The 15,966-nt window shown below is 55.1% G+C and overlaps 1 protein-coding gene across 6 annotated transcripts in view; it reads right to left on the bottom strand.

Moving 5' to 3' along the window:
• LOC102460042 (hypermethylated in cancer 2 protein) overlaps nt 1–15,966 on the bottom strand; it is a 186,886-nt gene that overhangs the window by 33,172 nt on the left and 137,748 nt on the right. Inside the window, exon 3 of one of the 6 annotated variants that reach the window (XM_075897817.2) lies at nt 6,274–6,432. The exons of the other annotated variants lie outside the window; for them this stretch is intronic. The gene's annotated coding sequence lies outside the window, so the exon portion shown is untranslated. The remainder of the gene's footprint in view (nt 1–6,273; nt 6,433–15,966) is intronic. 6 annotated transcript variants of the gene reach the window in all.

The following is a 15,966-nucleotide window of genomic DNA, read 5'->3' on the forward strand; positions in this document are numbered from 1 at the left end:
ACCCTACCAGGGGGCCCTTTACCGGGTCCATTATTCCTCGGGGGAGACCCGGTGCTTCCTCTGCCGGGCGACAGGGCATGTCCGGAGGGACTGTCCCTTGGCCCGGTTGGAGGAGGCATCTGGAGCCCGGGAGGGTGCTGGCCCCAGCACCGCCGGCCCCCCTGGTTGTCCGGCCTCCGTGGCTGCCCCTCCTCCAACCAACGGCTCTGCTCGGGAGCCGGAGGCGCCCCCTCTGGCGTGCCCGAGCGAGCAGGCGGGCCCCGCCTCTACCCAACCCATCTCTGCGGGGCCCGAGGAGGAGAGGGTGGTGCGGTCATTGCCAGGAGAGCAAGAGGGCTCCCCCCCAGGTGGAGGTTTCCCTACCCCCCTCTCTCCTTCCCCTGCCTCAACATCTCCCCTGAAGACCAACTGCACCCCCTGGCCTTGCCCCTGCTGACCAGCCCTCCACCTCCACCTCGGAGGGCTGGACGCTCGTCCGGGGGAAGCGCAGAGCCTGCCGTTCGCGGGCTCCCTCTCCCCTCTCTGATGAGAAGTGTGGGAATGCCCCCTCCGGAAGATCCTGAGGGGGGCCAGCGCTGTCGAACGCCCCCGGCGAGCGTCAGCAGGAGGCGCCGGCTGAGGAAGCCGTGGCAGCGAGGGGGAACGATGTTGTCCCCCCCCTGTGGAGCCCATCCACGAGGAGGCCTCGGGTTGAGCTCCCCCAGCCCCGGAATCAACCGCACTCCCTGCACTCACCACTGAGGTAATTGTTGCCTCGGCGGCCGGTGGGGAGGGCTCTGGGGCTGAGGGGATGCAACTCGGCTCCATCTTTGAGGAGATCGAGGCCCTGGGTCTGACCCGGCTTACCCAGCGGGAGGACGACCCTCCGCCAGCGGGACTCAGTCTGGGCGGCGACTCTGTTGCGCCGCCCCCTCCTCTCCCCACCCATATGCCCCAGGTGGCCGACCCCATCCTCAGTTTTGGGGTGCCCCTGGTGTTATCCTTTGGCCCGGCCGACTCGGGCGCCGGAGCTGAAGCTGCCGAGCCCTCTGGGGCGACGGCTGGTGCTGAGCGGTCGAGCCCAGGGCTTGGGGGCGCCCCCTCTCCCTCAAATGGGGCAGGGCAGTCATCTCCCCTTCCCGGTGGGGGCCCAGAAAAGAACATCTCCCAGGCCGACACCGTGGTCGTAGTTGCTGCTCCACCACCTGAGGCCGGTGTCAGCGTGGGCCCCCTCTCCACTCCTGCCCCCCCGGTCCCCATTCGGGAGGAGCTGCAGCCCGCTGGCACAAACCCGGGGGATCTTCCCTCAGACCCCGACCCAATTTCTGGCCCCCTCCCCTGTCACGATTCTCCTTTCACCCCGTTTGTGCCCTTGGCCCTGATCCCACCCTTTATGAACCCATTTCCAGCACCGAGTCCTCCCCCGTCCCTAATCCCTCTCCTACCGTTACCGTTCCCCCTCTCTCCACCCCTGACCCACCGTCCGGCCATGAGCCGCCCCCCTTTCCACCCCTACTGTGCTGCCTGTCCCGCCTTCACCGTCCTCCCAAACCACTGTTATTACCACCCCTGCGGGGGCCGTCTCCTTCTCATTCGCTGTGGGCGGCCCCCTGGGGGTGGTTTTTGTGTCCCCGGTCCCTAATCCGTGTTCCCTCTACCGCCCCCTCCCTTGCCGGGGTTGGGGACGGGCAGTGCGATGCTGTCGCTATCGGCGCCATGCCAGGTGTCGGATCCCTGCTTGCCTGTCTCCATGGCCCGTGAGCTCCACCTGGGGGCACGGACAGAGGAGAACCCCCAGTACCCCCTCAGTGCTGAGGGTTGATCTGTGCCAGTTCCTCCTAGACAACGGCGGGGCTAACGGCAAGGTGCAGCTCGCCCTCCAGCGCTGGGGGGACTTTCATTCTATCCTCCAGGGGACAAGCGCTCTTTTGCAGGAGGGGAGAGGGACCAATAGGCAGGACGGCGCGGCCTACCGCTGGACCCGCAGATTCCGAGACACGCGCCTGACCTTCGGGGCAGAGTGCGGTCTGCTACAGGGCCTGAGGCAGGCCGACAACCCGCCTGCCCGCGAGGATCCACCCCAGACCTCATTATGAAGTATACCACCATCGCGACACTGAACGCCCGGGGCTGTAGGGCGGGTCTCCGCAGGAGCCGGGTGCTCTCCTTCCTTCGGGAGGGGGGGTACTCGGTGGTTTTCCTGCAGGAGACCCACACGACTCCAGCCGTCGAGGCTGGCTGGCGGCTGGAGTGGGGGGACGGGGTGTATTTTAGCCACCTCAGCGCTCACTCAGCCGGGGTGGTCACCCTGTTCTCCCCTGCCCTACGGCCCGAGGTGCTGGGGACCGCCGAGGTTGTCCCGGGCCGCCTGCTGCACGTCCGGGCCCGCGTGGAGGGGCTGACGTTGAACCTGGTCAATGTCTACGCCCCGAACGCGGGCCCGGACCAGGTCACCTTTTATCGGCAGGCGGCCACCTTCCTCGGCACTTTGGATCCTCGCGAGGGCCTGGTCCTGGGCGAGAGACTGAGCCCCATGAGTGCTTGTGGGCATGCTCCCCACCCCTTGGACATGGCCCCCCTCCCTCAGCTACATTTGGCTGGGGGGGCCTTCCCCACCCCTTGCCTTGCCCCCTTGCTTCCCCACCACAGTAGCTGGCCTCCCTGCAGCCTGCCCTGCCTTAGCAGCCCAGTTGGCCTTTCCCTCCCTCCCTGCTACAGCCCTCCCTGGCACTTAGTTTGTTGCCTGCCCCATCCTGCCCCTGAAAGTTTGTTTGCCTGCCCCGCCTGATCTCCATGCAGTTCCCTGGTCTGCCCCTCCCTCACCACTGGTCAGTTTGTTGTGCTGTTTGCCCTGCCCTTCAAGCTGCTACCCTCCTCAGTGCTCCACCAACCCCAGCTCCCACTGCTCCTGTTCGCTCCCTCCCCCCAGCCTCCCATTAGCCCCCTGCCTACTGCCCAGTGCGCCCTGGCTCCCTCCCCGAGCGCTCGTGCCCCTTCCCTCCCATTTAGTTAGTGCCCCCCCCGTTCATTGCACCCCCCTTTCCTGTTGTCATAGACCCCCCCCTTTCCCAGTGCAGCCAGAGGAGCCGGCCCCCGCCCTGCACCTGTAGCCTCACCCCTGTCCTGTCCTGCCAGCGCCCTCCTCCTCTGCCTCCAGCCTTGCAGGGAGCAGTGGTTGCCTTTCCCACCTTCCCCCTTGGTTACCCATTTCATGCCCTTCCCTTTCCAATGCCCTCCCTCCCTCCCAAGAATCTAGCGGGAGGGAGTGGTTGCTTTCCCCATCCCCCCTCCCCCGATCGCGACCACCCCCCCTTCCCTCGCATCCCTGCTCCTCCCTCTAGCACCCTCCTCCGCCTTCAGGCTTGCAGAGAGGAATGGTCCCTTTCCCCACCTTCCCAGTCGTGCCCCCTTCCCCCCCACAGCACGTCCCTGCCCCTCAGGGTATGTCTACACTACAAAGTTAATTCAAACTAACAGCCGTTAGTTCGAATTAACTTTGCTAGGCGCTACACATGCAAACCGCTAGTTCGAACTTAATTCAAACTAGCGGAGCGCTTAGTTCGAACTAGGTAAACCTCATTTTACGAGGATTAAGCCTAGTTCGAACTTACTAGTTGGAATTAAGGGCTGTGTAGCCCCTTAATTCGAACTAGTGTGAGGCTAGCCCTCCCCAGCTTTCCCTGGTGGCCACTCTGGCCAACACCAGGGAAACTCGTCTGCCCCCCTCCCGGCCCCGGAGCCCTTAAAGGGGCACGGGCTGGCTATGGTGCCCGTGCCAGGTGCAAGCCTGCCAGCACCCAGCCAGCAGACCCTGCACCTGGCACGGATCGAGCCACCCACCCGATGCCCCCCAGCCCTCCCCCTCTTCCCGGGACCAGGCTGGCGGCTCCCGGGAGCTTGCCCGGGACCACAAGAGGCGGGCACCCACCTGGGCTAGTGCGGACATCGTGGACCTCATCCACGATCTCCGCACTAGGCACAGGAAAGTGGCCAGCTAGGGCAGGAGAGCTGCCAGCCTGGCCACCCAGGAGCAGGTGTGCATGAAAATCAAGGTGGTCCACTGAGACCCCCGACCCTGAGCTTACAATGGCCGTACTGGGTCAGACCAAAGGTCCATCTAGCCCAGTAGCCTGTCTGCCGACAGCGGCCAACCCTAGGGACCCTGGAGGGGATGGACCGAAGACAGTGACCAAGCCATTTGTCTCGTGCCATCCATCTCCAGCCTTCCACAAACTTTGGGCAGGGACACCACTCCTACCCCCTGGCTAATAGCACTCCATGGACCCAACCTCCATGACTTGATCTCACTTCCCTTTAAACGCTGTTCTAGTTCTAGCCTTCACAGCCTCCTGCAGCAAGGAGTTCCACAGGTTGACTCTTTGCTTTGTGACGAACAACTTTCTGTTACTAGTTTGAAGCCTGCTACCCATTCCTTTCCTTTGGTGTCCTCTAGTCCTTCTTTATGGGAACTAATGAAGAACTTTTCTGTATGCACCCTCTCCACCCAACCCCTGCTTTTAGAGACCTCTATCCTATCCCCCTCAGTCTCCTCTTTTCTAAACTGAAAAGTCCCAGTCTCTTTAGCCTCTCTTCATATGGCACCTGTTCCAAACCTCTGATCATTTTAGTTGCCCTCCCCTCTCCCAGCCTCTCTCTTCCCCTCTCCCACCTCCTTTTCCCAGTCTCCCCCAGTTTTGTTCAATAAAGACAGATTCTATTTTTGACCACAATTGTCCTTTATTTTGTACATCAAGAAAAGGGGCTAGGGAAGGGTAAGTGGAAGGAGGTGAGGGAGGAATGGGGTACGAGCCCCCGATGGGGAGGACTGGGCTGGCTCTGCGGGCTTCTGGGGGTGGAAGCTCTCCTGCAGCCCCCCAATTGCCCCCTCTCCCCAGATGGCAGCCTGCGGCAAGTGCAGCCGGGCTGATGGCCGAGTGCTGTGATGTGCCCAGTGTGGGTACTCCGGGCAATCCAAGCCAGGACTGCTTTGCAAGCGGGGCACCCCTGAGAACTGTCTGTCCGGGGTGGGGGTTGGGTCCCTTTAAGCGCAGCCCTCGGCTAGCCTGAGACAGCATCTCCACGCTCTAAGTCCTCCTCTGATGCCCTGCCGGCACTGCTTCCGGCCATCCTTAAGCCCTGTTCAGGGTCCACTTAATGTGGACATGCTAGTTCGAATTAGCAAAACGCTAATTCAAACTAGTTTTTTAGTCTGGATCCGTTAGTTCGAATTAGCTTAGTTCGAATTAGCGCTGTAGTGTAGACATACCCTAAGGTGCCACAGGACTCCTTGTTGCTTTTGCAGATTCAGACTAACATGGCTACCCCTCTGATACTTGGTTATGTGTGTGTAGGCATTTATACTATGCTGAGCACCATGGCAGCTGAGCACCCCCCCAGCCAGTTGCCTCAGAGTTTGGAGGACCCCCACACCCTCAATAGCTCTTCCCCACCTTGCTATGTAGCTGAGTTTTCACTCGTGTGTGTTCTGGTACCAGTTTCAAATGCTAATAGAATTCAGCATGGCACAATTTGAAGCAGATCTAACTAGGGATGTAAAAAGTCATCTTAGCATTTACACGCACTGAGTGATCTGCAGTGTACAGCTTAAATGAACTTCATACTGCAGAGCCCGCAGTGAAGCCTCCCTAGGAGCAGGACCACCAGTCCCTGCCAGCCCTGCTCCCACAGAGCTAGCTGCGGGGTAGAGTTTAACCGATAATATTAACAGATAAGCATCATCTTATTGGTTAACTGGTTAAATTCTAACATCCCTAGATCTAGCAGCACAGGCTATGTCTAGACTGCAAGCCTCTTTCGAAAGAGAGCGTCTAGACGGCACGCAGAATTTCGAAAAAGCAAGCCGCTTTTTCGAAAGAAAGCACCCAGTGAGTCTGGATGTTCTCTTTCTAAAAAGCCTGTTTGCTTTCAAGAACGCCTTCTTTCGAAAGAGCACTTTCGAAAGAAGGCGTTCTTCCTCGTGGAATTAGGTTTACCACCGTTGAAAGAAAAGCCGCATTCTTTCGATTTAATTTCGAAAGAACGCGGCTGCAGTCTAGACGCAGGTGAAGTTTTTTCGAAAAAACCCCTGAGTCTGGACACAGCCACACTGTGCAAAATTTTATTTGCTTGGGGTGTGACACCTTTTGTTTTCTGGACACGTCAGTGGAGACGCCCCTAATGTTTTCCATCACCAGGCTCCCCCCCTACCTTGCCCAAGGACCCGACAATTCTGTCGGCCCCCCTGATTCTCCACCACCCCTTCCTGCAGTTTCTAACAGGGGGAACTCAACATACCTCTGTTGGGTTTAGTGTGTTCTTTGTATACCAGCATCACTGACAGCCACAAAAACATCTGCAGTGCTACCAGCAGGATTTATGACCCTTCTGCCCTTGAAACTGCAGAGTCAACAAAGTGATTTGGACAGCAGGTTTGGTGAGTCTGAGGAAAATTATCTTTAAAAAAAAAAAAAAAACACGGTCTTAGTAATAAAGTGAAGGAAATAAACAGAGCGTTGGAATTCTGAATTCTCTCCATGACCCATAAGAGACTAGAATAGTTTTAAGAGAAACACCTGTACCTAAACACACAAGCTGCAATTTACACAGCAGCCTAAAAGTATGTCTATACTACAATTAAAAGCTCACAGCTGACTCCTGGGGCTTAGGCTGAGGAGATGTTTAATTGCTGTGTAGACCTGGGGCTCTAGGACCCTGCAAGGTGGGAGGGTCCCAGAGCTCAGGCTGAAGCCCCATCCCAAACATCTCGGCTACGTCTACACTGGCCCCTTTTCTGAAAGAGGCATGTTAATTTCACAGGTCGTAATAGGGAAATCCGCGGGGGATTTAAATATCCCCCGCGGCATTTAAATAAAAATGTCCGCCGCTTTTTTCCGGCTTGTAGAAAAGCCGGAAAAGAGCGTCTACACTGGCCCCGATCCTCCGGAAAAAGCGCCCTTTTCCGGAGGATCTCTTATTCCTACTTCAAAGGATTTCCCTATTACGACCTGTGAAATTAGCATGCCCCTTTCGGAAAAGGGGCCAGTGTAGACGTAGCCCTCCACTACACTGCAATTAAACAGCTCTGCAGCCTGAGTCAATTGGCATGGGCCAGATGTGGGTGTCTATTTGCAATGGAGACATAACCTAAGTGACTTAGGAGCTGCTGAAATCTCGACCCACAGTGGTTGTTCATACCTATTACAAATTTTTAGAAAACTGTTGACTAATATTCCCATTTTAGGATATAAAACAAGATTTAAAAAAATGACAATGACATGGATTAGTCCAAAACGCATTAGAATTTTAGGGAGAAGAAAATCCAGATTCAGATCTGAATTTTATATGTAGGACTGCTTGCAATTAAGAAAGAAAACATAAAATCTAAAGTGCCATAATTTGCACGAGCAAGATATTTAAATCTCCAAATTGAAATCAATGGCTAATGATTTTCCTCCCTGGTTTGAATTTAAAAAGGAAAAAAAAGGTGGTAAGGATCCTTCTTTCCAGTTCTGGCAGCTGAAATTTCATAGAAAAATGCAAGACTTGACAAGAATGGAGGAAAGTCTCATGAGAATGCTAACCCACTTTTTTAAAAAATCCACTGCTTAACATGGCCAAAATCCCATGCTATCAGATGGATCTCGCTGGATGTCAGCCATTTGGAATTCTGTACCATTGAATTCAAGCCTCCACCCTCAATGCAGCCTTCTTGGATCATTGCTAATTAAAAAAGAAAAGAGTCATTCAACTCTGCTTTATTTTTTTAATTAATTGCTATTTTCCTAAAAAGGGTAAAGAGTGTTTTTCTTTTAATGAGTCAAATTATTGGAGAACTTAGTGGCAGATTATCTTAAAAAATATAAGAAAAAATAAATTAGAAGGAAAACCCCCACAAAATAAAAAGCCCTTTACCACCACAGGTTCTTTTCCCCTGCTGAGAACAACCATTAAATGCCATTCTGCCTCTCCATTTGAGACACTGAATCTAAAAGATCCACCATAAAAGGCCTGGTGAACATTGAGCCCAATAATAAATGGTTTTTACAAAATGGTTATAATGGCACTAAAATAAATTAGAATATTGACAAAAATTCCCCTTGGATTCAAGTCAGCATGTGGGAGTGAAGGATTAAGATCAAGTATTCACAGCACTTCCTAGTCAGATGCTGAGATATCAAAGACTGCATACTAAGGTGTATTGGTGTTTCTTGGAGTTGGGGTGGCTACCCAATAGCAGATAAGAACCAAGTGTGTGTGAATGTGCATGTGTGTGTTCTAAATGTTGTGTGAAGTTTAAGTTTGTGATCCAGTTTTACTACTCAGATATGAGAGAAATAGTAACAGCTCTGGCCTAGTGTAGCTGGTTCTGAGCAAGCTTTTCCCAAACCACTCTGCCAACATATGCCAACCCTGAATGAAACCAGTACTGCACTTTGGAATCACTCAACCTCGCACACACACCAAGCCTGAAATACCAATTAGGTCAACTTCTTCAGTCAACAAATTGGGGGAAATGAGGCCATTTCATTGTCTCTCCTACATGACACAGTAAACTAAATTACTCTTTAATTACAACAAGCATGGAGCCACTTGAGGCAGCAAGGGGGGGGGGGGTGGAAGCAGGAGCTGGTGCTGGGTGAAGCTGGCTCAAAAGCTGGCTCCCCCCCAGCACCATCTCTGAAGTGACACCTCCCCCACCCACCCACCTGCCTCTATCAGCGGCAGCAGGGTGGGGGTACCAGCTAGGGCTGGTCACAGACAGGGGCTGCTGCCAGAGCAGCCTCTGTTCACAGCAGCCCCTGTCCCCTGGCTTGGTCCCAGCTTGCACCGGGTCAAGGAGCTACCCTGCTGTGACTCTGCAGTTTAAATGTAGTAGAAGCCAGGCTGCCTGAGCGCTCAGCTCATACAACATTTAAACTGCAGAGCCGCAGTGGGGGTAGCTCCTTCTGAGCACCTTCCCTTATCAACTAATCATGTAGTTCAGTGTTTCCCAATTTTTATTTGGCTTGATAAATGCAGAAGTGGGGGCCAGCAAGTGTACCCCAAAGCCTTCTCTACCAGGCTTTGGTATAAAACTTCCCCCAAGATCTTAAAAACCTAGATCTTGGGAATAAAACTTCCGCTGCCACCACCCAAATGTTGCTAAAGAAACCAGGGGAAAGATCATTTGGGAAATCTTCCCCCTAAAACAAAAATCAGGGCACACCATTAACCACTGCCAGGTTAATAAAAGAAAAGAAAGAACTTTTATTAGTACAACAATATTCTGGTTGCAAGTATAATGACTGGAGAGGAAGGTAACAAAATATACTCATGGAGAAACTCCATGGGCCTAGAACTTAGTTACAAAGAAAAGCCAAAACATCTTTTAAGCAGTGCCAGATCTCAGATCCCATACCCAATCCATAACACAATAAAACCTAACGAAACTACCTAAACTTTACCCTACTTACAGAAAATGAAGAATGATGTCTTGGAGAGAGAGAGACATGCTTGTCCCTCTCTGTAGCTGCAGAGAACTCTCCGAGAGACAAAAGGGAGAAAAGAAAAAAACCCAAATTCCTTTGTCCCATTTTGAAAAGTCCCACCTACATTCCTACTGGCTAGGTGTAGTTAACCCCTTAATCCCCAGGCTGCTGGCTAACCCTCATAATCATGACATGGCTGAGGAACCCTTTTCAGCTTTTCAAAATTTCAAGGAACCCCTAGGTTTGTCAAGCAAAAAAAAAAAAAAAAAAAAAAAAGGGAGGGGGGGCAGGAGGAGAGAGGGACCCACCAATTCATGAAAATCACATTCCTTCCCCGAGACCCCCCCCCACCTCCCTTCCATGAGGCCTCATCCGCTCTGTTCCCCTCCTCTCCATCACTTGCTATCCCCAGCCCTTATACCTGTCTCAACCTAGTGAGAGTGAGGTGTGGGGTGGAAATGAGGGATTTGGGGGTGGGAAGGGGTGAGAAGTACAAGCTCTGGGAGGGAATTTGGATGCAGGAGAAGGGGCTGTTGGCTCGGGGAGGGGGCTCCAGGCTGGGGAGTGTTGAGTTCAGGTGGAAGGTTGGGGTGCTGAGCAAGCCAGGGTGTGATGGGCTGGCCCCGTCACTCGTGCCACGGCCAGGCGGGCAGGCAGCTCGCGTGGCGAGCGAAGAACCGGGGAAGCGCTGGCTGCATTGCCACGCATGCGCGGCAAGCTGGGAGCCGCTTTTAAACGTGGCCCCGGCACACCTGAAAGGGGGAACGCGCCCGCAAGCAGGAAACGGCGGCGGAGGACGCCGAGGAGGGGCGGAGGCCACAGGGAGGGGCCGCCGGACTGTGGAGGCAGTGGGCGAGCAGAGGACCCGGACAGCACCTCCCTACCCGCCCCCCCAGACAAGAGGGGGCGCGCTGAGAACCGCGGCAGAGAGCCCGAGCCGGGACTGACCACACCCCAGGCCGCAGAAGGGCAACCGGGTGACGCAAGACCACGGGAGTGACACCCCGACCTGGACAGTGTCCTCAGACTGGTGAGAGCTGGACTAGAGGGAGCTCCGAGACGGGGACCTCGGGGGGGGGGGGGGGGGGGAAGGAGGCCACGGGGGTTAAGTAGCAGGGTCCTGGTCATAGCGGGGCTCGACCCCGTTATAAGAGAACCCTACTACGCCCTATAGGCCAAGAGAAAAGGGGTCAGGGGTAGTGGGGAGCCCCTCTGTGAACTGAACGCGGGCTCCCTTACCCCACATTCCTACGGGGCTAGATGGGCGGGGGGTGGTTCCCCCGTGACACAGGGCTTGTGGATGTGAGGGGGCAGGAGTTTGGGCTGGGTATGTGAGGGACTCAGGGCAAGAAGTTTGTGAGTATGATGGCCTCAGGACAGAGATTTGTGATGTGTGGATGGTGCAGGAGTGTTGTGGCAGAAGACTGAGGATGTGGGGATGCAGGAGTTTGGGGATGAGAGAGGCTCAGGACAGGGGGTCCAGTGTATGATAGGCTCAGATTTGGGGTCAGGTGGTGCAGGAGTGTTATGATGCTGCAGTGAGATGGGGGTTTGGCCCCAATTGGGGTCTTGTTGGCCTGGCTTCATTTTTAAATAAAATATTAAGTTGAACTCAAAAGGTTTTAGCATTGTCTTTATTTATGAGAGGGGTGAGGAACCATTTTGAGTCAAGGGTCACTGACCCACAGAAAAGTCAGTTGGGGCCACACAAGTGAGATGCAAAAAACAAAACAAAAACCCTCCAAACCCCCCCAAGCCTCACTAATGTGGTCCCAAATGTGCTGGTGGGGGTAGGGGACAGAGTGCTAGTGGGTGCTGGGGCTGGGGAGAGGGTGCTGCTGGGTGGAAGGATGCTGGCTCAGGTGGTGGGGTGCTGGGGCAGGCAGGTGGCAGGGTGCTGGGGTCAGGGACATGGTCCTGCTGGGCACTAGGGTGACCGGCAGGGTGCTGGGACAAGGAACAGGGTGCTGCTGGGTGCTAGCGTGAGTGGTGCTGAGTCTTGGGGTGTGAGGCAAGGTGCTGGGGCCAGGGCGGTGCTAGGGTGGATGGCAGGGCTGCCAAGGAGTGGGACAGGGATGGGGTGCAGGATCTGGGAAGGAGGTGGGGGGCGGAAGGGGGCAAGGTCTGGGTGGTAGGTAGGGTGCAGAAGCAGGCTGGATGTAGGGTGTCTGGCCAAGGGAAGGGAGCAGGAGCAGATTGGGGGTAGGGTGTCTGGTTACAAGGAAGATTGCAAGGAGTGGACTAGGTTAGGAGTTGGACCTCCCTGATCTGGCACCCTCTGGACCTGACTGGTCCCAGATGAGGAATTTTTGGACCAGGGGAGGTCATTTGAGGGCTCCTGGTTCCCTCCCTCCCCCTTCCCCACTAGGCTTCTTTGCATCTCTATCCCCTGCAACCCAACTGATCTGCCCACCCCTGCTGGTTCCCTGCACCTCCCCCAAAACCATCCCCCACAATCCAAGGGAGTGCAGCACCAGTTCCCTGCAGCCCCTCACAGCCCAGCTGAGCTACCTGTCTGTTCTGTATGCCTTCCCCCATCCACCTCAGCCCAGCTGAGCCCTGCACTGGTTCCCTGCATGCTTCCCCCACAGCACAGCTGAGCCCCGTTTCCCTGCACCTCCTCCAAGCCCCACAAAATTGCTGAGCCAAGAGCTGATTCCCTGTCCCTCCCTCCCCTTGGCTACGTCTACACTGGCCCCTTTTCCGGAAGGGGCATGTAAATTTCACCAGTCGTCGTAGGGAAATCCGCAGGGGATTTAAATATCCCCCGCGGCATTTAAATAAAAATGTCCGCCGCTTTTTTCCGGCTTTTAAAAAAGCCGGAAAAGAGCGCCTAGACTGGCCCCGATCCTCCGGAAAAAGTGCCCTTTTCCGGAGGCTCTTATTCTTACTTCAAAGTAAGAATAAGAGCCTCCGGAAAAAGGCGCTTTTTCCGGAGGATCGGGGCCAGTCTAGACGCTCTTTTCCGGCTTTTTTAAAAGCCGGAAAAAAGCGGCGGACATTTTTATTTAAATGCCGCGGGGGATATTTAAATCCCCCGTGGATTTCCCTACGACGACTGCTGAAATTTACATGCCCCTTCCGGAAAAGGGGCCAGTGTAGACGTAGCCCTTGAGTCTAGCCCCGGTTCTTGGCACCTCCCTCCTCCTGCAGTCAAACTGAGCTCTGAGCTCCACACACACACACTCCCCACCCCACCGCCCAGCCCAGCCCAGCTCCCCAGACCTCCCCACTCTGCAACCCAGCTGAGCTCAATTTCCCTGCACCTTCCCCCAAACCATGTAGACATGCTGAGCCAGTGCTGATTCCCTGCCCCTGCCTTCCTCCCTCCCCTTGGCTGTGTCTACACTGGCACGATCTTGCGCCAAAGTGGCTGCTCTTGCGCAAAAATTTGCTGCCTGTCTACACTGGCCGTGTTTTCTTGCCAAGTACACTGACGTTCTCATGTATGAAATCAGGGCTTCTTCCACAAGAACTATGATGCTCCCGCTCAGGAACTATTCTTGCGCAAGAGGCCAGTGTAGACAGGCAACATGAATTTCTTGAGCAAGAAAGCCCGATGGCTAAAATGGCCATCTGCACTTTCTTGGACAAGAGAGTGTCCACACTGCCTTAGATGCTCTTGTGCAAAAGCACAGCTCGCACATGGAAGAGTGGACGTGTTCTTGCACAAGAAACAACCAGTGTAGACATAGCCTAAGAGTTTCCTCACATGAGCAAAATGAATTTTGTGTTGTGCACCAGTATTGAGTTCATGTGGCTTGTTTGGATGTGCCACCCAAGTTATTTATAAATATTTTTAAACCTCTACCTTTTCCCTCTGCTGCCATGTCTCCTCCCCTTGCTCCATCAGCTCCCCTGGTGCCTCCTGCCCCCCCGACTCCTCACCCTCCTTTGCTGTCCTGACTGCTGCCCTTCTCACTGCCCTCAGCCCTCCTGCGACCAGCCCCCCTCCACCAGCCCTTCTCTCCTCCCTGTGCCCACTCCTCCAGTAGCCCCACTCTGATCATGTGAGCTACTCCTCTTCTAACACCTCCCTCTACACACCTGCCCTGCCTCTCTCCTCTGGTGCTGGTCCCTCCCCTGCAGGTGTCTGCCCTTATGCTTCACCCCCAGAATCCCCTGGCACCTGCACCTTCCCTTAGCCCTGCACCCTCCTGGTGCCTCCCCCTTCCCTCACTGCCCCTGCCCCCTTTTTCCCTGATGCCCACCCCTCACCACCCTCTGCCCCCATTCCCCTCATGTCTCTGTGCCCTCACACATGACTTGCTCCATCCCGGCCTTCCTCATGCCCACCCCTTCTGTCAAGCCTTCTCCCAGCACCTCCCCTCACCCCTCTAGCCCCCAATGCCCTTACTCTGTCCCCTCCCAGCATCACCCTGTTCCCCCTCCCACTGACACCTCCCCTCCTGCCTTTTTCCTCATTGTCTGCACTTGGCCCCCGGCATTTGTCTCTCCTCTACTCTGTCCCTTTGGTGCCTTCCCCTTCCCCTCCACCTCCGCACAAGCACCTTCCTCTCCCAGCCCTTCCCCTTTCCCTCTGCACAAGCCCCTTACCTTCCCTCCCTCTCCCTTTTCCTCTCCCTCTACTGTACCTTCTGCCTTCCACTTTGCGGGGCCGGAGTCTGTGCTCTGTCCCCGGACTGGGAACCTACAACTCAGCCATCCGGTGCAACATGCGCCCAGCAAGTTTAAAATCCCGGGCCGTGATGTTACGTCACATCCGGGCATCTCCCCACCCACTGGTTTGAGCGTGCTGTGCAGGGCAGCATCAGCCAGCAAGGGGGAGCTCAGTGAAGGTTGCGCATGGTAGGGACGGGTCCGGGACAGGGGAGAGACGCTCTGGGGCCGGGGTGGGAGGACTCACGGAGAGGGGGTCGGGACCCGCTTCAGCTCCAAATATTGCTGGAGCATGGGCACCACGAGCCCACACAACTCGCCGCCCATGCTTCTGCTGGCTAGCTGGCTCTCTCTCTCTCTCTCTCTTTCAGAGGGAGCGGGGGAGTGCCGGCTCCTCGCGGAACCCCTTGTTTTGCTCCGAGGAACCCCCGGAGCACCAATTGGGAAACACTGATGTAGTTGATACAAATTTTATCAACTACATGATTACCCAATTACCCGCCTCTCAACATCCTTAGTGACAGATGGAAAAAACCCACAGACTTATGTTGCACTCAGTTAAATTGTTGAAGGGGAGAGGTGCCACAATTCAGGAGACTATCCACAGGTTGAACCTTTCTAGTCCAGCACCCTTGGGACCTGACTGGTGCCGAACCAGAGAATTTGCTGAACCACGGGAGGTCAATATTGTAGCGAGTGGGTCTTTCTATTTTTATTTCACTGAGGTGAATAAATGGAACAGCACTTGGAATGCTGCTTAATAACATATGACTGTACTGATAACACCCTGTATAAGCCTATGCCTAGCCAAAGCTTATCAGTTCTCTTCGTAACAAAGTGTTAGCGTTATTACCCAATTTTACTGTATTGGCACTATAGTGGGGTGGAGTGGCCGCACGCTAAGCTGGAGGCAGAGGAAGCCCTCCGGGAGCCATTTTGGGCCTAGCCTAGCCCCTCCCATTCACTTGACAGGAAGCCAGGTGGTGTGGCTAGGGATATAAGAACTCTGCCAGGGAGCTCACTCAGGTCCCAGTCTCTGTGGGAGACAGAGGCCTGCCCAGAGCTCCCTGCTGAAGAGGTGGAGACCTGGCTTGGGCCTCCCAGGGTATGTCTACACTACAGCGCTAATTCGAACTAACTTAGTTTGAATTAGTTAATTCGAACTAAGCTAATTCGAACTAACGCGTCTAGAACTAAAAACTAGTTCGAATTAGCGTTTTGCTAATTCGAACTAGCATGTCCACATTAAGTGGACCCTGAAGCGGGGTTAAGGATGGCCGGAAGCAGTGCCGGCAGGGCATCAGAGGAGGACTTAGAGCGTGGAGATGCTGCCTCAGGCTAGCCGAGGGCTGTGCTTAAAGGGTCCCGACCCCCACCCCGGACAGACAGTTCTCAGGGGTGCCCCGCTTGCAAAGCAGTCCTGGCTTGGAGTGCCTGGAGTGCCCACACTGGGCACATCACAGCACTCGGCCATCAGCCCGGCTGCACTTGCCGCAGGCTGCCATCTGGGGAGAGGGGGCAATTGGGGGGCTGCAGGAGACCTTCCACCCCCAGAAGCCTGCAGAGCCAGCCCAGTCCTCCCCATCGGGGGCTCGTACCCCATTCCTCCCTCACCTCCTTCCACTTACCCTTCCCTAGCCCCTTTTCTTGATGTACAAAATAAAGGACAATTGTGTTCAAAAATGGAATCTCTCTTTATTGAACAAAACTGGGGGAGACTGGGAAAAGGAGGTGGGAGAGGGGAAGAGAGAGGCTGGGAGAGGGGAGGGCAACTAAAATTATCAGGGGTTGGGAACAGGTCCCATATGAAGAGAGGCTAAAGAGACTGGGACTTTTCAGCTTAGAAAAGAGGAGACTGAGGGGGGATAGGATAGAGGTCTCTAAAAGCAGGAGTTGGGTG

Source organism: Pelodiscus sinensis, chromosome W, assembly GCF_052426305.1.
Source record: "Pelodiscus sinensis isolate ZL-2025 chromosome W, ASM5242630v1, whole genome shotgun sequence".
NCBI lineage: Eukaryota > Metazoa > Chordata > Testudines > Trionychidae > Pelodiscus > Pelodiscus sinensis.